This window comes from Oxyura jamaicensis, chromosome 2 (assembly GCF_011077185.1).
Source record: "Oxyura jamaicensis isolate SHBP4307 breed ruddy duck chromosome 2, BPBGC_Ojam_1.0, whole genome shotgun sequence".
NCBI lineage: Eukaryota > Metazoa > Chordata > Aves > Anseriformes > Anatidae > Oxyura > Oxyura jamaicensis.
The window spans coordinates 29,708,077-29,714,587 of NC_048894.1; the positions used below are offsets into that span (position 1 = coordinate 29,708,077).

Here is a 6,511-nt window from a genome sequence, read left to right on the forward strand (position 1 = left end):
AATTGCCACTGTTATTTATACTGTGTTCTACCTTACCCTGCAATTATAAACTATTTTTAATGTTCAGTAAAAATACTCTAGGAATATATGCCTTGCTTAGATGCCAGAGTCACTTTATGGACTGAGGGAGGAATCTACTCTTCATCAACATGTACCAAGTTGAAAACAAGCTACACTATATCTTTCTGCAGTGTTTCAATTCTCCCTATTGTGTCAAAAACATGGGACTGTGAAGTCATACCCAAATACAAACTAGAGGAGGAGAGTTCTGTCTCCCCCTCATCCCTGCCCTCTTCAGGCAGTTCCTCTCCTTCCTTCTCACCTGTACTGGTGTTTCTGTGATCAATAAATGAGCTAGTTCATGGAATTGAGACAGTAGAAAATCACTTTTTTTTTTTTTTTTTTTTTTTTAGAATCTGAGTGAAGGGAGGCTCGTGGCCTTGGCTTGCTACATACTGCTGTGAAAGAGCATCCTGAATTATGAGGTAAATACTTGCTGATGCCAAAGCTTTTAGCCTACCTGTGAATTTCCAGGTATTTACTCTTTGTGTTAGTGTGCAGCTTGCTGCTTCAATAACAGATGTAAAGGGGAAAAGAAGGAACACTTTCAGAAACTTGAAAGTTAAATTTAAAATTATATGTACTTTGATAATTACCTGTTTTCCAAAAGTAGTTGTCATAGAACCTTGTTTCATTCCATCTACATATCTGAGCTCACACCATTTAGGATGTCTTATGAGTAAGTACAACTCTTTAACTAGACTCATCAAAAATCTAGGGGTACTGAAATACATCATTAACTTAAATATTGATACCTAGGTCCTGAATCACCTTTCCAGAAGTAACTGAATCTAGAAAGCTTTTGCATATGCCCATGCTCTTTACCATCAACCTCAGCTTTCAAGAGGAAATTCATTTACCTTTTCCTTTTCTTACCAGGAATATATTATTACCACTACAAAACAATTTGCACGTATCTGATTTCAAATGAATACAGAGAGGACTGGACTTGTCAGGAAGAAGTTGAGAACTTGTCACAAGCAAGGCTATATATTCAGTCCAGAGTGCTCCTTCTGCGTCACCTTTCATTTGTACACATAGCAAAACTGAAGCACAGGATTAAGGGATTCCACATTTTTTAAAAAATAAACTGTACACTGACAATAAGATTAAAAAAAAATAATAATAACTAGAGGTTCTTGTCACAGGTATGTAGTAAATATTTCACCTTAACCTTGGTGTTAGAGAACTTACTTTGCTTATACAGTTCTTTCTTAAGGTACTACTGCATAGGGTGAAGCTAACAAACTGGTGAAGAATTTACCATGTGAGGATTTCAGAAGTTTTGATAAGGAATAATAGCTGGTTCTCTTAATCTAAAACTATTATTAGATCATCTTTACAGCAGTGCAGCTAAATCCAACATAGGAATGCTGAAGAATGAGTAGATCCCCAAAATGGACTTTGTGTATTCCCGAGTCTTCAAACAAACATTTATTTGCAATAACAATATGAATATGAACTCACCTACAAATATCTTTGCTGAAAAAAAAAAAAAAAAAAAAAATCATTATTGTAATCATGTCTTTCTTTTTAGTAAATAATTTTCAGGAAGATAGTTTAATTGATCAGCCACAACAATGCCTCACTATTATCTTTTTGACCCTCTATGGAGTTAAAAATATTGAAAACTGTAGTATTTAACCCCCCTAAAGGTTCACATTTCCTTCCCTATAAAGACTTCCACTTGTCCCCTTCTCTCCCAGTATTTTCTTTTCTCTGTCCTCCCAGCTGTCAACCGGTAACTGCTTTTCTTCCACTTTTCCTGGCCTACCCAACTGTCCTGCATGACTTACACTGATCTATCTTCCTTCATACGTACCTCATCATCCACACCTTATTTGTCTTTCTCAGACAAATATTATCTCACTCCAAATATTTGTCTTTCACTCTATCAAGACAAAATAACCTTTCTGATATCATGGCCAAAAGCAGACAACGACAACAATGGCACACCACTATTCTCACTCACAGAAGAGGTTGTTCCCTGTAGGTGTCCAGCCCTGCTTCATGTCACCATGCAGGTTACCTCTATAGTCTAGACCAGCTCTGCTCCTATTAGGCTTTATCAACTCCTTGTAGCCAATGCTTCTTGTTTCCCAAAACACAAAGCAAGCAAAGATTCAGGACCAAATTCAGGACTGAATTCAGGACTGATATAAAATCATCAGTCCCTAAGGACATCAGCCCCCAAGGACATTTGCTGCCAGCTAGGATTATCAGTAAGTGGCAATTTCTACCTCCCTGGAGGAGGCTGGGATCCTGAACACTCCTAGTCTTTGTGTTGGCCTTCATAATAAAATGACAAATGAGTGCAACAATACTACTAGATGCTAGGTGGGGCATATAGATCTTTCATGGTTTACATAGTCTTTATTGCTTGAACCAGGACAGAGGAAGATGAGGAGTTCAGAAAACTATGCTGTGCATTTTTAAAATATATTTATTAATTTTGCAGACAGCACTGTCTTTGTTCTACATTTTCCCTCCCAGGAAGACATTATGATAATCAAATATGGGGGATGTCTGCCAGCAACAAGCAAACCAATGTTTTGAGACCTAGCAAAATATACCTAACATAACTTCGTACGACTGTATATAGATTGATAACTAAAAACCAGAAGACAGTAAACATAGAATGATTGCCTGTTTCTTTGACTCAAGATTTCTCTACAACCAGGAAGCTCTGCCTTTGTGAAGAAAGGGGGAGTGGAAGAGTGAATTTCATCTGGAGGAAACTGATAGCAATTACAATACCAAAAAGTAAGAAAAATGATACCCTCACCTCCTTGAGAAACAGCTTTTTCAGGTATATCCAGATGTGAGATTCTTGCTTCATCTTCTTATTCTGACATGTTAACAGCCTTTGCAGCTTTCTGCCATTCACGAATACAATTGCTCAACAAGAAACTTCTCTTTCATGAACTCCAAGACACAGCAACACTGCAAGCCTGACTTGGGTTCAGATTTCAGACAACTATAGAGAATGGAAATTATAATGAAAGCTTATAGGTCATGACAACTTTCTGTTGTTGTTGTTATTTTACAAGTTATTTTCATACTGTCCTTGGAAGTTATAAACAGAAATATCAACCAAGAAAGCATTTTTCCATCCTCTGGAAATCATGATATAAGTCTTGTCTTTTCTTGTTATGTTGTCAGTCTATTCTCAGAGAAGAGTGGTGACTTGCCAACTTTGCTTCTTGGAGAATAATGAGGTAAAGCAGCTGAACATCAGAAACAGAGCTCATGATGAGTTTGTCATTTGAGTTTAACAGCAGGGGCCCTGCACTTGGTAATCATTACTACTGCCTAATATACTGCATGTTTTCTTAGTCAGTAGAGATTAGAGAAATGGTGCTTCAGACACCTATTGGGAATAGAGCTAAAAAGAATCATGAAAATTTTGTGTAAAAATAAGAATGTATAATATACACATGTTAATATATCTTTGCTGAATGTTGTTGGCCTAGTAAAAATGCTGCTTGCTGCTATGCTGGAGCCCCACCTTTGGGATTTAACTGTAGACGTTAACAACAAAACTCAGAGACTATGGGCTTTTGAGGCTTCTATAAATTTAGAAACTCATTGAGAACACTTGTCCACACAGGGGGAAGTTTTCTAAGTTACGTGCTTGGGATTAGGCTACATGAGTGCCAACAATGTTAATGGGAGTTATTCTTGTCTCTGAAAATATCAGCCTAACTTTGTAATAAAGTAATCCTCCACTATTGGTTTAAACACTTCATGCCAAATTTCTGACCTCAGTTACTTATTTGAAATCCAAGGTTGTTTTTTGGATCAGTTTGTAATGAATCAGTGCCTGCAGGCAAGAAAAACAATTGTTCAATAAAATCAGAGACAACCAGTACATCTAGGACTAATACTGTCTGCTTCTAATACATATTTTTCCACCACTACACTCCATGAATAAACCACCAGTAGGGGACATTACGTGCATTATAAATAGAAAGCTAGAAACCTGGGAATAACTTCAAAAAAAAAAAAAAAAAAAAAAAAAAAAAAAAAAAGCTGAGGGAACTGCCAGATGAATGAAACCAACGTTAATCAAGGTTAGTTTCTGGCCCTTTTCCTTGGGGATGGCAGAACTGTTCAGTGCTACATACAAGGAGGCTAAAATGACAAATGCCAGCTTTGCACTCCAGAAAGACTTGTATCTCTTGGGACATTGTGGCTTACCACCATGTTGCAGTGAACCAGACACCGGCCCACCACAGCAATCCAAATGGGTGTGAAAGGCCATTTTGATGGTCTAGAAAAATTCAGTAAGATACAATGGCTCTGACAGATCAGGGAGGAGCCATGTGTCAGTACTTATCATGATTGTAAACCTAGGTGAAACCTTGAAACAGAAGTATTCGTACAGTATAGTGACAAACTTTTTTTTTTTTTTTTTTTCCCCAGTGGTTCTACAGGTGAAGACACTCACTTCTGCTCACTTAAGCATTAAACTTAATTCCATTATGATACTGCAATATAGCAAACAGAGACAAAGCTGGCAGACATTTTTTTTCTTCTATGAAACTGTCTGCCTAGTTTGTTTATGTCTCACAAAGCCATGTGATATTCTCCCACTCTTTTTGGATTTCTGAAGACACTGTAAGCAGTTGGGATAAGTGCAATTCCACTTCCTAATATGCAAAAAAACAATGCTGTAAACTGTTCAGGCCATGTAAATGTGAGCTGTTTGAACAATCATTCCCATATAGTTAAGAAAGAAATGTTATTTAATATTGAACTTATCTGAAAATGAATTTTATATAATTTAGCAAAATATTTTATAATACTATAATGATATTTGTAGTTTTGATTTCTGCACTATGACCCTGAAAAAAAAAAAAAAAAGTATTCAATTTTTTGTGACAAGTGCATTTTTCGTCAGAATTACCATGTTAATGTAAAATACCTGACAAGATCTAACTTAAATGTTATAAGCATTTTGGGTATGCATAGTGGTGAGCATCCCGGCCTTGGTCCAGTGGAGCACAAACTTAAACATAACTGCATTTAAATATAAACACAAGAACAGTCCACTATACCGCACCTGTATATTGTACAATCCGCTCTGGTCTCCAGTTGACTTGACCCTTTCCCATGAGTGGAAATACATTCAGCAGGCCACCACACATCCTGCTTCCGATTAACCAAAAGAACATGTTCAAGTCACAGATACACCCTGATTGCCTGTATATCAGTATTACTCACAAAGAAAACAAAGGACCACTCTTACATCCCATTCCAACATGTAGTTAGAAGCTTGCTGACTAAGGTAAATGCTTGGGAAGGAAGAGTGCAGGCTGCACCTCAGAGCAAGTTCACACCATAGTATAACACTTTTACAATGTAATGATTTTTTTTTAACCATTTTTTAACCATTTACTGCAACTGTGGTATTGTCCCTCTTGCACTTTGGAGTGTATTGAGAAAGGTTACCCAGGTGCTCTTGCTTGAAGTTTTCAGGGGGAAAAACAAACAAACACAAACACTGAAAGATTTTCAATCTTTCAGTATGTTCATCAATGTGTTTGTGTATATGTTTACACTTTTCATATCCGTTCCCAAACCTAGAAGTCCAGATCAGGAAAAGCTGTGAGATTCATATGAGGCCACCAAAGAGAAGAAATGGTTAAAGGTCTCACATAGATTATTGATCAGGCAGGAGAGATTGTTGTGGTGCTCACAGTTGCTGGGAAAAGAAAGAAGTTTCTGTATTTATTATGATGTTCAGCAAAATGTCAATTTGAGAAAATTAGAGAATTGGCAAGAATTAGAGTTAGTAGCAAGTTAGCAATACTAAATTTGTCTGCTGGGAAATTTGCCTTCTGTCAGTTTCCCAACTAAAAACTGTGAAAATGCGAGTTGACTAGACTGAGCAAAGAAGAACCAGCATTTCCAAAGGGGGATGTTGCCTTGTATCTGCTGATGAAAGACTAGATCTTCGGTCTTCAGTCTTTTTACAGTATGTTATTTATGGTGTTCTCTCATGTCAGTCCTTTTATCTCATCAGGTTTCACATGAATTATTCACTGAAGCTCTGGCTATATGATTTGATTGCTCTTCTAGAATGTATGTTAAATTTAGTTATGCTGCACTTTTCTTAGTGAAGCCTTATTACTGAAACTCACATTTTAAGATTCAGTCCCCTCCTCCCACCTTCCAACTGTTTTTTTTTTTCTTTTTTTCCTCCTTTTTTTTTTTTTTTTTTTTTAAACAGGATGCCAAAAACACAGTGCTAGACAGATCCTCCATTTTTATACTCCGAGGTTGCATTTTCATCTAGGTTTTCACCTCTCAAAAGGTCTTGAATGTCTTAAACTGTGTTCTATTCAAGTGTATTTCTTGTGGGATGCCAGCTGCTTTCCTGGCATTAGGCATGGACGTCGCTGCTAAATTATGCTCTCTAACATGGTTGCTGACATCTTTAATGCAA

General features: G+C 37.0%; 1 long non-coding RNA gene across 1 annotated transcript; it reads left to right on the top strand.

Moving 5' to 3' along the window:
* The first annotated feature begins 435 nt into the window (after positions 1-435).
* Positions 436-3,931, top strand: LOC118161368. The gene is made up of 2 exons (XR_004747976.1): positions 436-553; positions 589-3,931. It is a non-coding gene; the product is annotated as an uncharacterized LOC118161368 (long non-coding RNA).
* The last annotated feature ends 2,580 nt before the right edge of the window (positions 3,932-6,511 follow it).